General features: G+C 41.5%; 1 protein-coding gene across 5 annotated transcripts in view; it reads right to left on the reverse strand.

The window, feature by feature from the left end:
- Nucleotides 1–19361, reverse strand: part of BMP2 (bone morphogenetic protein 2) — a 243773-nt gene that overhangs the window by 75737 nt on the left and 148675 nt on the right. For 2 of the 5 annotated variants that reach the window (XM_046938395.1, XM_046938396.1), the window contains one exon: nucleotides 17865–17954. The exons of the other annotated variants lie outside the window; for them this stretch is intronic. The gene's annotated coding sequence lies outside the window, so the exon portion shown is untranslated. The remainder of the gene's footprint in view (nucleotides 1–17864; nucleotides 17955–19361) is intronic. 5 annotated transcript variants of the gene reach the window in all.

The raw sequence follows: 19361 nt of genomic DNA on the forward strand, positions 1-19361 counted from the left end.
CAGATGGCAGTACTTCAGTGGCAAACACAATCACATGATAACCTCACTGGGATCTTGCAGAGTAAAATTAGTTGTAAAAGAACATATGTACTTATATTGGTGTTAATATGGTACCTTAGTCAAAGCAGTTAGTTGTAAAATGAGTGAAAAAACTGAGTTTCTTTGAGCTAAACATATTACAGTGAAGAACAAGAATGAATAGCAAGACAAAATACGGAATATTATCTGATTTAAAATCATGAAATTGAAGAGAATTAACTGATAGACATTTTTAAGTTTCTCTTCAACTTAAGAGTTGAAGGACTCAACTTAAGAGTGGAAGGATTTAAGAGTCCTTCCAATAAGCCAAGGAAATTCAATTACAAAAACCATAGCATTAACTTCTGTGATAAGCAAGTAGTTCTTTCTCTTGAAAGAGGTCATCGTTTATGAGTAATTTAAGGACAAATTCCAATTCAGGAAAACACACTTCATATCAAAACCTAATACCTCCATGAGTGACAGGAAACTCAAATCAGCAGAACTGTTGTTTTGTTTTGGGTTTTTTTTTGTTTGTTTGTTTGTTTTTTTTGTAAGGTCTACTTCTTGAGGTCTATTTTGAATGTTAATTCATAAAAATACTACTTTAGTCAAACAGGTCTGAAACTGTGATTTGCAGCTGGGCATCTGGGGGGAGGGGAAGAACTTGCGTTTGACCTCCTCGGGGCAGCACGGATTCAAACCTTGATGACAGAATGTCAGGGACTGGAAGGGACCTCGAGAGACACAGCAGAAGTTCCCTGAAAAAATACTTGACAAAGATCTACTGTATCAGATGGTCTTTAATGGTGCTGAGTACTTTGTGTTGGCAATAATGTACACATCTCCATCTTTCTTCTTCCACATTCCCTGAGTAGCGCTCAGGACTTTTTAAGATGTTGACTTTGTATCTTTTTATTTCCATCTGGGTGAGCTTTAGTAAGTCTTGCGTTTTCCAGATTTCCTCTGCAGTCACTTAAAATTGAAAGGTGAAATTATTCAGTAACTCCTGGAATTCGTGTGTTAAGAAAGACCATGAGAATTGATAGCATGCAAAAAATAAACACAACACAGATGCATCCTCGTTTTACACTCTCCACCCACTGAAGAATCACTTCAGTCCTAGCCAGCGGGACTGACCAGCTGACCAAGAGGGAACTTGCAGCATCACAGAATCACAATTCCTGGTTGCACAGCACGACAGGAATTGCTTGAAAACACACCACACTCAATGTAGCACAGAAGGCACCTCCCTTATACAGGATGTCAACACTCTAAGGAACAACTGCCACCGGCTCAGGTTCTTCCCGCTGCACTGGAACTTGGCAGGGCCCTCCTGGAGCTACATAATCAAACCCTTGTTTTCCTGCTAGTTCTATGGTGACTGTGTTTCTCCTAGACAACTCCTTTACTTTCTCATTTTGCCTCTCCATTTTCTAACATTCCAATTTAGACCTTACAACAACCAATTTAGACCTTACAATAGGCACCATTGAGTCAACCAGGAACCTGAGCATCAATGCTTGCCCTCCGAATGGGCACATAAAAGGCAACAGCAATGGAAGCTCTTCCATGCTGTGCCCCACACACAGTGCCAAGTACCTTGACCTGTAGATCTTCTCCCATAAGGACACGAGGACGCTTATTCTCTTGTAGCACCATTAGGTCACTCAGTGAGAGCTACAGTGTCAAACAAGGGCGTATCTGTCAAATACTGCCAGTTGGGATGAAATCATCTGGCCAATGAGACAGCTCAGAGACCATTTACTTTCACCTAGACTACAAAGGCTACATATACTTCCAGCCAATAACGAAGTCTACTTGATTCTCGCAAATCACCTACAGATGAGGTACTGCACATTCTTTATGGAATCTCTGACCCACCCATTGTTCAATTCCTATTTTTCCTCACAACTGTCCAACTGGAATCCCTAAATAAGTTAAAGTACAGTGCCTTGTAGTTATACAGCGCTGACTTTCCACTGCTCTGAAAAGCAAATTCTGCACTCTTACAAATACTTCTAAGCTCCGACTCAATAAACAGCCCCTTCATGAGAATATAAAAATAACTGAACCACGTTCCAAGACCTTTCACATTGCTGGAGAGGTGCAAGGGGTGTGCAGTGTAAATAAAAATCAGGTTCACAATTTCTATGCACGGTCTTGTTTTCAATTATACTTAGATTTGCTTCAGCTTTAATAAGAAGCTGGAACTGAGACCAGACTATTTTTAAATCCCAACACATTCCCGATTAGCTGTGAATACGTTACTCTTTTCCATTCTCAGCCTACTACCTTTAAGAGGGCACAGAAAAGGAACTTCAGTTTAGGATCTGGTCTAACAGAGGACTTGATCTCTTGCAAAGAGCACAGGTGCCTGTGTTGAAATATTAATCAACCGAAGTCCCATATGACTGTTTTATTACGTTGGTATGGCAAGCAGTCAGCTGTGGGGTTTCTTCAGAAGCTCATGAGGTCACTCCATGTCTTTAAAGCAAAAATAATGGGTCTCCAGCAAAGAGTAAGAGTTGGCAGCAGTGATGTTGAGATGATGTAATTGTACACAGCGGTGATGTGAGACTTTTCTTGGTTCCTAGAAGCCAATACTGCAGAGGCAATTATAACAACAACTGTATTTGCTTAAAACTTTTGGACAAGAAAGGAAGTTTCTTGCAAAAACAAAGAATGATCATAGAGAGTAAAAGGTCAGAAATTGGCTGTCAGAAATGGAAGCAGCTAAGGCCAGGCTCTGGCACTGAAAATGTAAGGTAGCAAACAGTGCAAAGGGCTGTTTTCTCTGCACTAACACCAATGTCTTTATATTCTGAGCACACTGGGACATTTACTGCTCCACACTTCTTCTGTTAACAGCTGGTTATCTCACTAGTTTTGCCACAGGAAAAAAAAATGATGGTATGGAATTATTTATTATTAGTAGCTTTCTTTAGAATAAATATATGGCACTGGATACATTGGCAAAATGACACAGACATCTAATACTGAATCAGCAACTTAAAGAACAAGCTTTCTTGATTTTACTGCTGTTGGCAAATGTACTGAAAAATAGATATTAAAAAATGAGTTGTGTTTGTTTTTTCTGTAGCTGGACTAGACAGGTTGAGCAACAGGATAAAAGAACATCTTGTCACCTCAGTTCTGGGAGGCTTCAGGTGTTCAGCATCTTGTAGTACCCCCATTCTTGTTTATTTCTTATGTCTGAAACATATGAAAAATGACAGACTTCATTCCCCTAGAGATACCCTCCAATCTGCCATTTAACTGAAACAGGTAATGCCTGTAAGAAAATGCTGGGCCACACTAGTCTAGCCAAGCTCCTTTTGCAACGTGGCCTATTCCATTACAACTCATAATTACTGCTGCACAGATGCTGCTATTTATAAGCAGGAGCAGCAGCAGGGGCACTGCAGCAACACTGGAGGTTTCCTAGCCTGCTCTCCTGGTAGAGCCTGATTTTGGAATACTAGAGATGGACTCAACAACTCTGAAATAAATAGATAGATAGATAGAAAGGAAAAGGAAAGATAGGTTACTTTACTAATTCTTAATAAAGTAACCATGTAAGTAGCACATTTTCCACAATGATCACCACTCTACCACTCTGACTGGCAAATAAGCCTCCTTACACTGTGTTACTGTCTCTCGCTGGCTTTTCTGCTTTAATGGTTTGTGGGGACAAAATGTTATGGAAGTATATATAATTTCGGTCACTTTAAACTCCTCCTAGATTCAGAGGCACTGAAAGTTGTGCCTTATGTCATCCAAGAGGTTAAAACCCTCAATTTGCAACAAGGCTGGGTGTGACCTACCAGTAAGTTTCAGCATCACAAGGAACACATGAACACTGTAGAAGGAAAAAAGTAGGTGAAGAACTGGATTCACTAGAAAGCTTCCCTTTTGATTAAAATAAAAGAGAGATCATCTGCAAATAATAGCAAAAATGCTCTTCTGCATTTTTTGAATTTGCTTCATATACTTTTAAAATTGTATGATTTTCCATCCTTAAAGTTAGTGCACTCTAAACCAAAAGACTAACAACTCTAAGAGTGTTAAAGTGCCTATGAAGTAACTAGCAAGAGGAAAAGGAAGTTCTGGATTCTCTCAATCCATTATCATAGACAGCCAGTATTTCTGACAAAGGAGATGTGTTAAAAATTCATGGTTTTTTTTCCTGTCAGTGATCTCATCAAGAGCTCTTAACATATACATATATTTATCAATATATGTATAAGTACGCATCCATACATTATATAAAATGTATCTCTTGCCTACATTTCAAAGCTGGAGAATATAAGGATTAAATGTCTATAACAAAGAAAAACAAAGCACATACCTGTAAGTAATCCTTCTAGCTATCTCTGAATACCCCTTAGAAGCAAAGACAACGCAACACATTTTTTGCAGGAGGAGCTCTACAAAACGCAGTATGCTTTCCATTGGCTGTTGAACTGGCTTTCAATTTTGATGGGAATATTTTGGCCTAAATTACAACTCTTTCTGTCTGAAAACAAGTTGCCTCAGGTCTTTTTCTCCCCTCTGGGCCGCACTGACCAGAATGCTGCAGGAGCCCGGTGCTCACAGCTGTCCCCACTCTCTCCTCAGGTGCAGCACACAACAGTGTACCAACCAGAGAGTCTGGTCTACAGAGGAAATATCCGGACTACTTAGAGGGCAAAGTGGCACCTTTGCATAATGCTATTTATTATAGTCTAATTATTCCTACCAATTTTATCATTGACACAAGTATTTATCCTGAAAATCACTGAATGCCAACAGATGTTACCAGTGAATAAGCTGCTAAAGTTCAACAAAATTTAAAAGGGCAAGACCACCTTTTCCCACATGAGAGCCTCTACTCAACTTTAGCAATTGCCTTTCCTACCCCAGTCTGTCATGTAGATGGGTATGGTGGCACCTCTCCCATCAGAAACGGAAAATGCAAAGTTCGTAGCAGCTGCACCCTTAAGATTACTGAACAAAGGGTACTGGGCAAACCCCATATACACAGATCTTTCACATTACAGCTCAGGGCACTGACACTACATTGCTGCACAACATAAATAGAAGTCAGAATTATGTGGGTTATTGACCACTGTATACTTTCCCACTGAATCATAATTATAGATTCTCTTTTACTGTCTCTACTATGTAACTCTGCAATGAATCTGATTCACTGTGCAGACACAGCATTCACCAGACCTCAAAGTGTTTCATGTCTTAATAGAATGTTCTATTACCCAGGCACATGTGAGCTTGCAGCACCAGGGGCGTAGGCTGAGATGCACAAAACTCCATGTTGGGGCTACCACCAGAGACACAGACACAACAGATCTACCCTCACCACAGTGGCATGGCAGGTGTTAGCAGAAACCTCTCACATGCTGATTCCCACAGAGGCTGTGTGAACAAGAGGACAGTACCCTCATACTGTCTGAAGACAGTGAATACTGGTGACTAGATCGTGGTCTCGAAGGAAGCCCCATTTCACATCCATTGCTTTCAGCCACTAAACACCTACTGCCAGGAAGAGGTCCATGGAGAGGCACTCTGCAGAGGGCCAGGCTTGCAGTGCCCAGCACCAGGAGCTCCACACGCTGGCAACCACTTCTCCTGGGCTCGGTGCAGGCAGCATCCTCCTGACCTGAGGCCGTGGATGCTCACAGCATTTTCCAGACTGAGCGTTAAGTTGCTCAAGGAAAGTATCCCATTACTTCACAAGCTAAATCAAGTGAATGAATGTGCCTCAAAGTCGCTTTTCTTCGGTTTCCCTCCTCACCACAGAGACTCCTGAGCTGGCAAAGGCCAGTGTCATTCCACTGAGGTCAATGGAATGCTGCCCATTTATATCAGCTGATGAATTAAACCTCTAGACATTCTCTCTTGCACATGATTCTTTTCCACCAAGCCCAGATATAATGCAGAGTCTAGAACATACAGAGCTGAAGACACCCGCAGCTGGTTTAAACTCTCCCTTGCACCCTTGCAGCTGTACCAACACCACAGCAACAGCAGGAGGTTTGCATAAACTGCTTCAATGTAGATATGTCCCCAAAGGGAAGGAAAAACCACCAGCATGTACATCGATGGTAAGCAGATACCAGCAAGCAGCAACAGCACAATTGGCATCAAGGTGAGGCTCTGCCTTCCCCCTCGCACCAGATTTTCCCACCTTACTTTTTTTGTACAAGTAAGCACTGGAAGAGCTACAAGGAAGATTCAGCGTGTAGAATTGGGGAAGAGACTGTCTGAGGGTATCTTCCTTGTAAAGAGAAGCTATGCCATGGAAAACTCATGACAATCATTGGCTGAGGCAACTGTGTAATGCCGCAGCATGTCTGCGGAGGAATTTCAGCTAGACTGCTGCAGTGATTGCCTTATGCCCTCAGGCATAAGATTTTATTACCCTTATCTTGGCAAGCACGGCATTTACTTATTGGCCACAAACTTAGTGCATGGAAGGAAGACTGCCTTTCTACCACTCCAACCGGGTGGCTGCTAAGCCAGTAATTCCCACTTCGATATGTAACCCGCTGTCTCAAAAGTTGAAGAGCAAAGATAAAAAGTTGATGAGGTCATGCTTCAGCCCATTGACCTCCAGCTGAAGTCACAGGGGAGCACAGTCTAAAAGGAAATAATTAGCCACAGAAGCCTAGTGCCCAGGTGTCTCCTGTGTTGGAAGTCAGAGCTGTCTGGCTGGTACACAGCTGATGGGGACATCTACAGCAAGGGGAGCCAGCCAAAGGAATGCTGAGATCCCACTTCTGGAAGGGTGGATTTCTGAAGTACAGAGGAAACTGGAAAGTGCCTCCTCTGCTCTGCTGCTCAATAAATGCTGCCTCAACCACATTTGAATGTGGAGCAATAGTGACATAAAGTGGCCTGCCGAGTTAATCACAGGTAGAAAGTGGAAACATTTCCCTGGAGACTGATACCTTGTGCTGTTATTCCAGTCTGGCATGCTGCAGCAAAAACAAACCCCAGGTACTACCTTGTTCTTTACAGAAGGGCCACCAGAACATTCTACATCTGGTAACAGTAAATAGCACAGCATTACCTGGGAGGAGACATCTGAAGCACTGTCTGTTCCTTGTCATGGGCAACGATGGAAAAACAAGAGAGGTAAGTAGGAAAGAACAGGTATAAAGTGCAAAAAAGTCAAAGGTTATGACAAAGTTATATTCCATCCAGATGTCTGGTACTCTGAAAACAAACAATATCAGCAGTAACAACAAAAAACACAGTATCATATCACATTTGCCATCAAGTCTTTACCACAACCTGAGAGCCAACTGAAACCTTACAAGATCAGCACATCTAAAACTGTATCTTCACAGCAACTAAACCAAGAGGAAGGAAGATAGAAAATGATCAGAAAACGACTTTTCTGTCAGGACCATTGCACCACCTTAAATTGTCTGCAAACTATAACTATCAATCAATATCTCTGTATTAGATGACATTATTAAATGTCAGCAGAGATGTGCAATTTTTCACCAGAGTGCTATTTTATATCCACGAGCTCATCATCTGACTATTTCTTAGTTGAATTCTTACAGGAATGCCTTTGTACCACACCATGCACAAGATAAAGTGATCCCCATGTCAATTTGGGTTTCCACACATTGATTTAACGCACATTTTCTTTGTTAACAAGATCATAAATACTAGCTACAACTGACAGGGAAAGGCCCGTACGCTGTAAGTGTAACTTATGGTTTGTTTTATAAATTAAAAGCAAACCAGTACTTAGCAATAAGATTCTCAAAATAATTTTCTGTCATTAAAGCATGACATCGTTTAGTGACTCAGGCAGGAACTCACATTTTGCTTGACAAAGCTTAACTTTGCTTACTTCACAAATTTGAACTCTAGCACACAGCTGAACAGTAAGTGAAAACACAAGGAAACATCTCCTGTTGATATCAAGTCAGCAGAAATTACTGTAAGTGAATGACAAGTATACATGCTATCCAAGATGCACACTGAAGTGCCTATTGAAATGCTAGCCTCTGGCTAGCTCTAAATTTAGAAAACAAAATGTTGAAAACTGAAATCAACAACTAGTATTGGTGGTTTCTAACTAAAAAGCAAAATTATAATTACAAAAATCAGAGAATGCACAAAATAGAACAATTCTTTTACAAGTTTCTTTTTCTTTCCTTTTGAAGATTCTGTCTTCAGAGCCTGAAGAAAACCTGTTTCTTTGCTACGCAAACTTTCTTTTGCCTGGACCCTGAAGTGTTAAGCCAGTTACTCTGCTGTCCTATCTACTCACACAGTCAAGAGTTCCCTGAAAGAAATCTGGTGTAAAAAGGGTACATTGGTCCTTATGTCCAGAAATGGGATGTGTGTACAAGAGCAACATGAGCAAGACAGAGCTTTGAGGTGGATCTGCCTCAATCTCTTGTTCTACCAAGCTCCCCAAAGACTCAAAAATTCAAGTTTGACTTAAACAGCAATCTATTTGATTATTTTTTTTCCTACTGAAAACTCAAGAGAAATTGAAAATGACAGGAAAGGGCACATAGCTTCCTGTCTCTCTCTTCTTCCTTGGCTTCAGCTGCTTGCAGCTCAGGACAGTTGAGGCCTGATGACTTTAGGGACTCAATGCAGTCCTCTGTCCCCACAAGCAGCAGTTCCCTGCTACCCAGAGTATCTGCTCTTCTCCCACCTTGTCCTCTTCTAAAGTTTCTCTTTCTGAGCTTGTATTACAAGCAAATGTAACACAACAGCACACAAACAGCTCTAGGTTATCAGTGCTGCAAGTAAACTTGCTTGAGCTATTGAAAGAAAAGCGACAAGAAGGTTCAAGGTGTAGGATCTTTGTGGTTTATAAGCACTGAGACCATGAAAAAGACCGTTGCCATGTGCCATTCTCCAGCTACAGAACCTGGACATAAAGGCCTGAGCACTGGGAAGGCGTCTCACACAGGTCTCTCTGCTCCTCGTCCACTCCAACAGAAATGGACTGAATTTCAGGGTCTTCTCAGCCACTAAGGTTACAAGAGCAAGATGATCCTTCAATACACAAATGTGCAGAGAAGCTATGAAACGAGACGGTACAACAGTACAGGTCATCTCTGTGCCGTAGCTTGGAAGGTACAAGCCAGTCACAATTTTGAGGCTTGACAAAGTTTTGACTGCAGAAATGATTACGTCACTGCAAAGGGGGAAAAATCCACACGGCACATCTCGCTAACCAAAACCCCATCCATTTTTCCTGTTTCCTCAGCAGAACATCCAAAATACCTTGTTCTACACTGCAACAAGCTTAACTCCAAAGAGTTTGGACAGCAAAAATAATGACGCAGGTTTAAGGAGGTAAAAAATCCTTCCTGCTCTTTGATTAACTGGGCTTCTTGATGGAGTTAAGTGCAAACAGCTGCCCGGACTTCAACTGAAAAGCCTAAATCTAAACACTCCGTGTTTACATAACCCAAACTTCTAATCAGGCAGCTGGATAATCCACCCATTTAAAGCATCTCTAAGAGTTTCAGGGAAATGTGATTTTCTTACAGCTAAGCCAATCAACAACCACTTTTAAAACCTCTAGCTACCGAGTTACTACTTTCCAACACAAGTCTCAGCGGGATGGGGTCATGACCTTCGAGTGAATCACAAAGCAATTTTGGTGGGATCCTTCCTTTCTTTTTTTTTTTTTTTTTTGAGAAGGTACAAATCTGGATCTCTAATTTCCTCTGTATTCAGTTGCTGTAAAGTAATAAATTAGAGCAGAGAGGAATACAGCCGTGTTTAAATGCATGCTGGCTTTTGCTCACAGGGCCTTAATGAAAACTCTCATACAATCTTGACCACATTCATCCAGAACCAAGGAACTTCGGAAAGGCAAAGCACGGTCATCAATGACAGAGTCCCGAATTTCTGAGGGGAGAAGAGGGGAAGAGAAGTAGGATTCAGGAACGAGAAGATTTTGAGGAAGAACACAGCACAGGTGTTTATGGGATCACTTACAGGACTCAAGTAGTTCTTAAATTGACAGATACATTCACAGTGACTTGCTCTGGCCATAGCACTCAGTGTTTAGGGTCCTATACCATCTCCACTGCTATACATCAAACATTGAGGTGTTTTGCCAATGTAATTTATTATAGATAGGTAAATATAGACATGTTGTTCATAAAGAGCACCTACACTAGTTGTGCCCAGCGCACCTCTTGAACATCTTTTTAGCTGGTTGGCTTTTCAGATAAAATGTCTCAATTAGGCAACTATTTTGAGTTCAGTTTGGCTTGCTTCCCAGCAACTTCCCTGGCTGCAAAAACAATATAAATATTGTAATTCAAATAACTGCTCTAAATATAGACACATTTGCACTATTTGATGGTGAACAAGCAGCGAAGCCAAATACTGCCTAGTCACTAAGAGAAACAGAACAAAGCATAGCAGCTCTGAAGTGAAACAACCCTTTTGTACTTACCTCTTTCCAGTCTCCACTCTGTGTATCTCAGAGATACAAATAGTTTTACAAGATACAAGTTTTTCAGCAACAAATGCCTCAGATCAGATTCATGTAACCCTTTACTCAGACTCATTGAAGCAAGGGTCATTTTTAACATTTAGATGCCAACGCAACATGCAGTAGCGATAGCTTCACCTGCAGAAACTGAGGTGCAGAAGATAAGTGCATTTCAAGGTACGAGTATTTCATCTCTCAAACTGGCAGGTTCAGCTCTTTGAGCAAGCAAACAGCCCTGCTGTGTGCTTCCAGCTGCTCCAGCCCCAGCCAAATCACACTGTTCACATTTAGATGCATACCCTATTTAATTTCCTTGTGTATTTCTGTATTCACACAAGCTCATAAAGAACCCCAGCCAGATCTAGGGTGCAAAACCAGACCCTATCTGCTTGCAATGCTCTGCAGCACCATCTGCACCTGCGATATGCATACAGCTCTCATTCTGCAGTGGTTTCCAATAAAATTTACCTTAAGATTGAAAGTAAGAAAGAGTAGTTATTCTGTACAGAAAATAATTTTATATGTTTATATTATCTGCTTTAAAGTATATATTTAAAGAAAAAACACACAGCAAGAACCATACTCAAAGATTCAAAATTCAGGATTTTTAAACAAAAATCTGCCATTTTTCCTAAAAGCATAATATGATTTTATAGAACTGCAAGCATTTGTACTGCACATTTGCCTATGTCTGTGTAACTAGAAAAAAAGGCTGCAAAGGAACATCCTCACAAATGCAGAATCATGCTGCCAAAACCAGGCCCAGCCTGGTCTTGACTTTGGTGGGTGCTCCACAGTACCTGCATGGGCCACAAAACATAGCGTATTCCAAGCAACTGCTAACAAGAGGAAAATGAAAAGGAAAACATGAGTTATTTGATGCACATAAAACAGTTTTTTTGCAGATCAGGGACAAACAGGTTTCTCCCAGGAATTCAAGTTAAGCTATCTTCTACCCCAAAGAAGAACAAGCTACTGTCTGTCATCGGTGCACTACTAACAGTTTATTAGTCTGCTGACATCTCCATCTAGAAAAAACTGGTAAATTGTCTCAAGATGAGAGGTAGCAGTGAGTGAAAAGGACTTGCTGTGATGTGGTGGTGGCAAGCAGGATTTTTTAGACATCTACACTTACTTTGTGATAAAATGCTTCTAAGATGGTGTCACTTCCCTCCCAGACAGCCCAGCTTTTCTTAGCGCCTGATATTGAATCAGTGACCTTCTGTGAATCAGAGCTAATCTCAGGATATGTCACATCTGCAGCAGGAGGAACAGCTGAGCAACACTTGTCCAGGCATAATTGAGCCTCAAGATTGCAGAGCAGTGCGTGATTAATTGGCTGAAGGATTCCTGATAAAGAGGAAGAGGATAATGACCAGCCTGGGTCAATGGGTGGTGCTCGGCTTATCTGGAGGCATTAAAAGAAATGCTCCTGATCAAGGTCACAGGGAATGGTGACAGATTCTGTGCGAGTGTGAATTTGAGGCATTTCAAAATCACATTCCATAGCTGTGCACAGGGGCAAGTGTGCTCAGGAAGAGTATTTTAATGCCTTTTATGGTCCTGGTTCCACCATCATTATTCACGAGTCTTACCAGGAGCCTAATCTTGAAAGCTCTACTGATCAGCTTTGTATTTTCATACAGACTTGATCGGCTTTGAGAAGTCAAGTTGAATCCAAGGCAATTCTCACTTGGTTTTCATTTGGGCATTCCAACTTGTGGCAAGGTCCACTTACAAGCAATGAGGCAATGCCCCCTCACTGGAAAATGAGAAAGAGTCAGCTGGAACTACTTCTGTGGTCAACAATTGTGGCAACACATAGATGTGACTCTTGGCTTTGGAACTACTTTAGCTCTTCTCTAGGACTGCTCAGCTAAGCTGAAAAGAGCAGGTATGGCTTCTGCTACACACATCTTGTCAGCAGCCATAAAGACCTCTGTGGTGTACCCTCAGGGAAGTCTTGAAAATTTCTAAGGATGGATTCAAGAGCAAGAGCCAGTTGTGGTCCATTGTGGTCTCGCGCTTCAGTCCACCACAATGCCTTAAACAGATCAGTTATATGCTGTGCATTCAGCTTGCAGCAGCCAAGTTGCTGTAAATACCAGCTAGGTGAGTTCAGGTAAATTTAACAGAAAGACATTAAAGAGTAAAATAATTAAGCAATAAACAAAAGATGCCTCTTATAACATAGCAGTAGTCTGTTCTGCCATACAGAGGACTCCCTAGGACTCACAGACAGTGCATCTTCTGGCACCTCTCCCTCATAAGCCCAAACAAATTTGTCTGCCCAGACAGCAATACCCCAAGGGGTCACAGTCATCTGACCCAGCCAGCCCTCCTCACAAGGTAACACTGCCGTTCCTTTCTCTTTGGATGAACAATTCCTTTAGCCAAACAGCTCATGCTCCCTCTTTCCCGGTGCAATAAGAACTTCACTTCAACCCAATAGATTAATAGGTTTTTCCTCTTCACTTCTAAATATTCATACAGGAGCTGAGCCCTGTGCGCTTCATGACTGTTCTCCAGCTGCCTCTAGCCTAACGATATTGTTTTCATCTGCCACACAGATTTTCATACACTGAGGTTACTGCTCAATTATACCATTGCTTGTGGAAAATCAAGAGGATGGCAGTTTATTGGAAATAAGTGTGAGGTAGAGTCCTACAGGGTGGAAAGCTGCTCTTTGAAGCTTTGGTCGGCATCAGTTTATATAGACCACACAAGAGAAGGTGTGGTGGGTCACCAGATGACTTATGATCAGAAGAAATCAAAAATCATACTGTTATTGGCACAAATCCAAATGGGCAAAGCATCAACTAGAATGAGACTTTTAGTCTTTAATGTAAAGTTTTCCACTTCAAACTACCACAACAAGTAGGCAAAATGAGCTTAAAAGTTGTACGGGGCTGAAACAGTAAGAAAAGCTCTGCAAACAGCAAGTTCGCAACCTACAGCATTTTCACACTTCATCTATTCACTCTCTAGGTAAATATACCCATTCCTAGAAGTGAACCGTATGCTGCTAATTGTGTAAGCCCAGTAAATGGAAATTCATGTTTTCACATAGTTGTCCCATCCCTTAACAGACTCATCAGGCAGCGTGTGTCTTCTGAGCAAACTGGAAAGAGCCAAGTTGCCATGAGCAATCTGTAGCCTCACCCTGAGAAGCAAAGCAGATTTCAAACTGCTCCCTTTGAACAATAGCACAAATATCTCCCATCTCTAGACAGAAGGGATTTGGCTACTTCCTGTTTTGCCTAAAGAAGATTTATAGCTGATCATCATACAATAAGTGCTGGGTAAAGCTTATTAATCCTTCCAAACCCACTTCACATTAGTGACTAATTCGAACTTATTTGGTGCATAAATCACAGGGTACGAAAGCATTACGTTTCCCCTCCTCTTTGGCTGGGATTCTGAATCCTTGAGGGTGTTCTTTTACAACCCTCTAATCTATTTATGTGGCTCCAAACACGCTGAGCTGAATTCTGTTTCATAATCTCCCTTCTTGCTCATGCAGCACTTTCCCTCTCCCCAGCTCCTAGCTTTCAAGAGTCCCACTTTGTAGTGCGCTGCCCTCCAGTGAGTTCCCAATAATAGAGCTCAAATCCAGCTCTAAAAGCAGCTTCTGCCCAAAGCTTGCTCAGTGCTAAAGAGTCATCAGCGCTCCTGAAGCACAGAAGTTATGAGATTAATTAAGGCATTTGCAAGGTGGGATGCATAAGGAAAACTCAGCAATTTCAACTTCATTTTCATACATATAGTCGGGGCGTATTAAAAATACAGAACAGGTTATAAAGATTATTTTTCTTCATACTCTGAAGGCTACGGCGTTCTCCAAAATAGGAGGAGATGGAACACACAGAAATGGTCTTCTCTTTCATACTGAAATTCACACAGGCAGAACCATCCACAAGAGCAGAACACTTCCTCTGTGCTTAAATGGTGACACAGCCAGGGATTTCTGCTGCCACTCAATTACACAGCAGTATGGACCACGGTCCCTGATTCTCTACGCTGGATCTAGACATTGCTTTAGTATTTATCTTATAAAACCCCAGGCTTACACGTTTTCTAACACTTTCAGTCTTCCTGTTGAGAAGCCTAGCCTAGTTAAAACAACACACGTAGAATAGAGGAGTTCCATGTTATCAAAGATAATCAAGCTCCTATATGACAATGCACGGGTTACTAATATTCTGATTCTGCTGTTTTTATCCTTGTCAACCAACACACAAACCATACTGCCAGGAGAAGTGAGGTTGCTCTTCCTGCAGCATCTAGCTGCAACTCTCTCAAACTTATAAATCATGTGATTTGGTGCACAGTTAGAGGTTGGCATCTGTCATAAATACACCTTGTCATGTGAGCAACAGGCTCTTCAGCTTCCTCCACAGGGTTGCTTAGCACTTCGCCTCAGAGAGTGCCATTACAATTCACCAATCTGATCTGCACATAGAACAAAATCATCAGTTAATCCAGTCTACAACTCTCATACAAAGATTTAATATCACGAGTTATTTCAGAGATTCTCTCTACTATGAGAAATTAGTATGACTTACTCTCTTTTATGGTCTGTATTTGTCTTGCCTCGGCTTTTATATGGGCTTTCCATTAGACCAACTCGTGCACTACAACCAGCATTTTCTCCCTACTCTTTTCCATTTTGCCTTAGACACAACTCGAGTGAGTTAAAGTATGACTGCAAAAGCAACTCCCAGCTGCTTCACAGAGTAAGCAGCAGAGATGGAAATACCAGAACCGTAGCTATTTCCAGCAGCTTCCACCCAAGCACTGTATATACCTTTGTTCATTTGGAATAAAGACACAATCACAGTCTACACAGGGTTTCAGAACTGGGAAGCCACCTGCACCAAGAAAAGGGACATGCTGGTCTTTCAAATACTGAGGAGTATCCAGGAGAAAATCCAGGTGAAATCTGGCTTCAGATTTATACCTCATTCTTCTCTGCCCTTTTTATGGTGAATCTCAAAGTGTCTCACGGAGTAGATCAATGTTATTATTCCTGACTTCCTTGCCCAAGGTCATCCAGCACAGACACAAGCCGAACTGCAGTGCTCTGAAATGCTGCTCAGAACCATGCAGGCTATGCACTCTCCCTTAAATAAGCATTAGCATAATGTTCTTACCATAAATATGGAGTCATAATATCAATCTAAAACTAAGTTTCTAAGATAAGTGAAAATAAGATAAAATATAAATGTAAATTGAATAGGAAGCAACATATCTGGACTGCTTTTTTAGGCATCTGTCTTGAGATTTGCAGCACAGAAATAACATCTCTCTGACATCACAAGTATGTAGTTCTGTGCATTGAGAAAAACCTGCTGTTTATTTGGATCTTTTGAAGTCTAGTATCAATATAGCTCCTTAGTCCCCAGAGTGTCCTCAAGGTTTGAGATGTATATTTTTAACTTCTGCGCTTACTGACATTCCATTCATGCTACTTGGCTGTTCTCCCCATCAGGGCTTCATCAGCTATCGCTCTGATTTTGGCAGCACTGGGATTATTTGCTTTACCATTTCCTAAAAGTCTGCATGAGGAGGTGTGGCCTGCTATGCCAATCAGCTCACCCACACAAAACCCGCGTTAACTCCAGAGTTAAGGCTCCTGGCGCACATTCTCCTATCGATGCAACCAACATAAACCAAGGAAACGATGGCTGAAGGCAGCACTCAGAGCAGATGTATGTGCCACATTTTACACACCCTGCTGCCCACACACCACTCTACCTACAGCCACTCAGTGACCTGACTTCCACACAGCAAATTGTCCTCTCCTCCAGAACCCAGGCACCCACAGCACACCTGGGCGAGCTCTGCAGAGCACATCACATTGTGATATGAAGAAGAAGGGAGAAAGCCTGTGGGGATAGCACAAAAACGCTTAATTAGTTCATAATTTATACTGATGTGGGATTTAAAGGATGCTGTCAGTGACGTATAAATGGTGCCTGTCAAATAAAGCCACTAATGTATACTGCCTTTAATGAGACAAAGAAGATTCAGGGCTTTATGGGAATGGTGTTCTTTGCTGCCATCAGAAATTAAACACAGCCAGGCGTCAACAGTCCTCAAGAAAGCTCTGCTTGAGTCCTTCCTGTTTCATACCTTGATGGTGCACTGGACAAGAAGACTATTACATGAAACTTGAATTCAGTCTCATTGGCAATGGTTCTGAGGACAAATAACTATTTCTCCAGCAAAATGCTTTGTTCTGTTTGACATCACTTATTTACAATATATACATCCTGACACCCTATGGTGAAGTACCAGGCACAAGTAAAGCCTGGCCTTGTTGGGAGTGGTTAACTGTTCACAGTGAGGCACAAAGAATAAACCTGATTTGGAAGTTGGCACTGCCCAACTTCCAGTCATTGCATGCTGCCCCTAAAACAAAATGCAAAGAAGAGATGCAACTTGTACACACCAACCAAGTTGGCAGAAACACAGAAAACGTTTTTTAGCTGCCATGAAGACCTACTGAAACAAGAGCTTCCCAAATCTCTGCAGGTATGTCTGTAACTTTTCCATCAGCAGCAGCCTGCTGCAGCTTAGGGAAGCAGAGCATTAGGCTTTCTTTGAAGGCATTTAAAAGCCCCTCTGTTCACTTTCAGCTATTAGGTGGTGGAGTCACCGAGCCTGGTGGTGTTCAAAGAGCGTTTGGATGTTGTGTTGAGGGACATGGTTTAGCGAGAACCATTGGTGAAAGGCGAATGGTTGGACTGGATGATCCTGTAGGTCTTTTCCAACCTTAGCGATTCTATGATTCTATTCATCACAGTCATTTGAAGTTCTCTTTTGCACCTATCCTTCTTCTTTCTCACATCTGGTGCTGCATGTTACTACACTGCAACCATAAATAACAAATCATATGGAGATATTGGATGCTCTGTTCCAATGTCCTCATAGCCAAGTCCATCTCACCCACCACGACAAATACACAAGATGATGGCAGTACAGAGTTCTCCATTCTGAAATGCAGCTACTAAATAGTACATAATTAGCAAGGCACCAAGCACATAGGCTAAAAACTATAGTAAACAGCATGTTTTAAAAATATTTCCTCCTTCAGTGAGTATGATTGCATTTAGAATTACAGAGCAGATGAGATTTAGAAATAATATCTTATGAAGGGATGAATTCTGACAATTTTTGGTCTCTTGGAAAATCTGGCATTTGCGCCTTCCGTTTACAAGAAGATGAAGACAGAGAAGGCTGTTTCTAATCGCTTTTGCTCCATATATAAGATGAAAGGATCACATACTGTCCCAACACAAGAACTTGTTATAAGGTTACACTGATCATATCAATGCTCTGTACTTACCGAGCATTTCTGCACATGCACATGCATGTGACATTCCAACAGTTCTTGGTCTCTGCTGTGCAAACATACCCTATTCTGCGATGGATTCATCTGATGGGAGGGAAACTGTAATCAGTTCTGCAATTTATCCAAACACAATTGAAATTACGTTGACCATCAGCCCTGTTGCCTCCCATTTCTGTCTTCACCTGAAGCTCATTACTGCTGGTGTACAAATTTCTCTGAAAAACAGGCTTCTGAAATTTAAGACTTCAAGGAAACAGAGGTTTGGCCAACGGTTACTACACCATTCTTTAAATGCGTGACTACAGAAGATGGCATTTCCAGTGTTGTAGGTAAAGTATGAGCAGCTTCAAAGTATGAACACTTTGAAGTCCAGAATGGAGCTCAGCAAGCTATGCAAATTCTCTCAAAGCTCTCAATACATTTGAGGAGAAAAAAAATCTCTTCTGAATAAATACATCAGGACCTACATTCTCTACAAAAGCTATTTATGGTTAATCTTTAATGATAAATAATTTGTTCTGGGTATTTTCTGAAGATGCTTTAGAGTTTCAGTGGCTTGAAGACAAGTACCTCTGCAGTGTTTACATACCACTGAAAAAAAGATATTCCAGTTCCACCATTCACAAACTCATACAAACCAGGTTTCCCACAAAGCTTAAAATAAGTGAATCTGAAAAGCCTGTCTTCACCCCTACGTTTCCCAGTGAGGCCGTGAGAAATCTTTTCAGTACTCTCAGCAGACATTAGGCCCTTACCTTTATTGACTGCACACCGTAACCTTTCAACCTCATTTTACTGAATAATGACTTTTAAAAGCAACTTGCCTTTGCAGGTAGAAAGCCACCTGAACACTCAGACAGTAAACTGAATTAACTGAAACTAAACAAAAAGACAAAGGCAGAAGCAATATAAGACAGTAAATCTTTTGCCTCCCTCTTAGTAAGGATGCACTCAGGGGTTAAACTGGACTACAATGAAAGAAATCACTGGTGAAGGGTTCATTTATTTACATTCCTGTTAGAGAAGCCTACAAAGGCATACATCAACAGAAACAAACCATTTTAGTACGTTCATTGACTGAACATCCATCAGTGTACGTGATCTATGCCAAAATGTATTAGGAGTGACAAGATATTACTACTGTAGTGCCAAAGGACGAGGGGGGCAGGGGAAGGAACAAAAGGGAGCGCTGATCCCTTCCTTAACAATGAGCCCCTATTTCCTTTCACTGCACCTGAGCTCCAAGGCTTCAAAACCAATGAACTTTTCTCACTGGGCACTAACAGATAGGCTGTGGTTTGCCTCACGCTTGGTGGTATACTAACCCTCGGTGGTATGCTGCACTATTTCCTTCAAAGGAGCCCTTCCTCTTACAGCATCTCTTGACTCCTGTATCACTTCTGCTAAATAAATGACATCACCTCACTCAATCAACCACATGCAGCTTTACTCCTTCCCCCTTCCTTCCTACTGTTTGTACTCACTGTTTAT

This window comes from Gallus gallus, chromosome 3, assembly GCF_016699485.2.
Source record: "Gallus gallus isolate bGalGal1 chromosome 3, bGalGal1.mat.broiler.GRCg7b, whole genome shotgun sequence".
Lineage (NCBI taxonomy): Eukaryota > Metazoa > Chordata > Aves > Galliformes > Phasianidae > Gallus > Gallus gallus.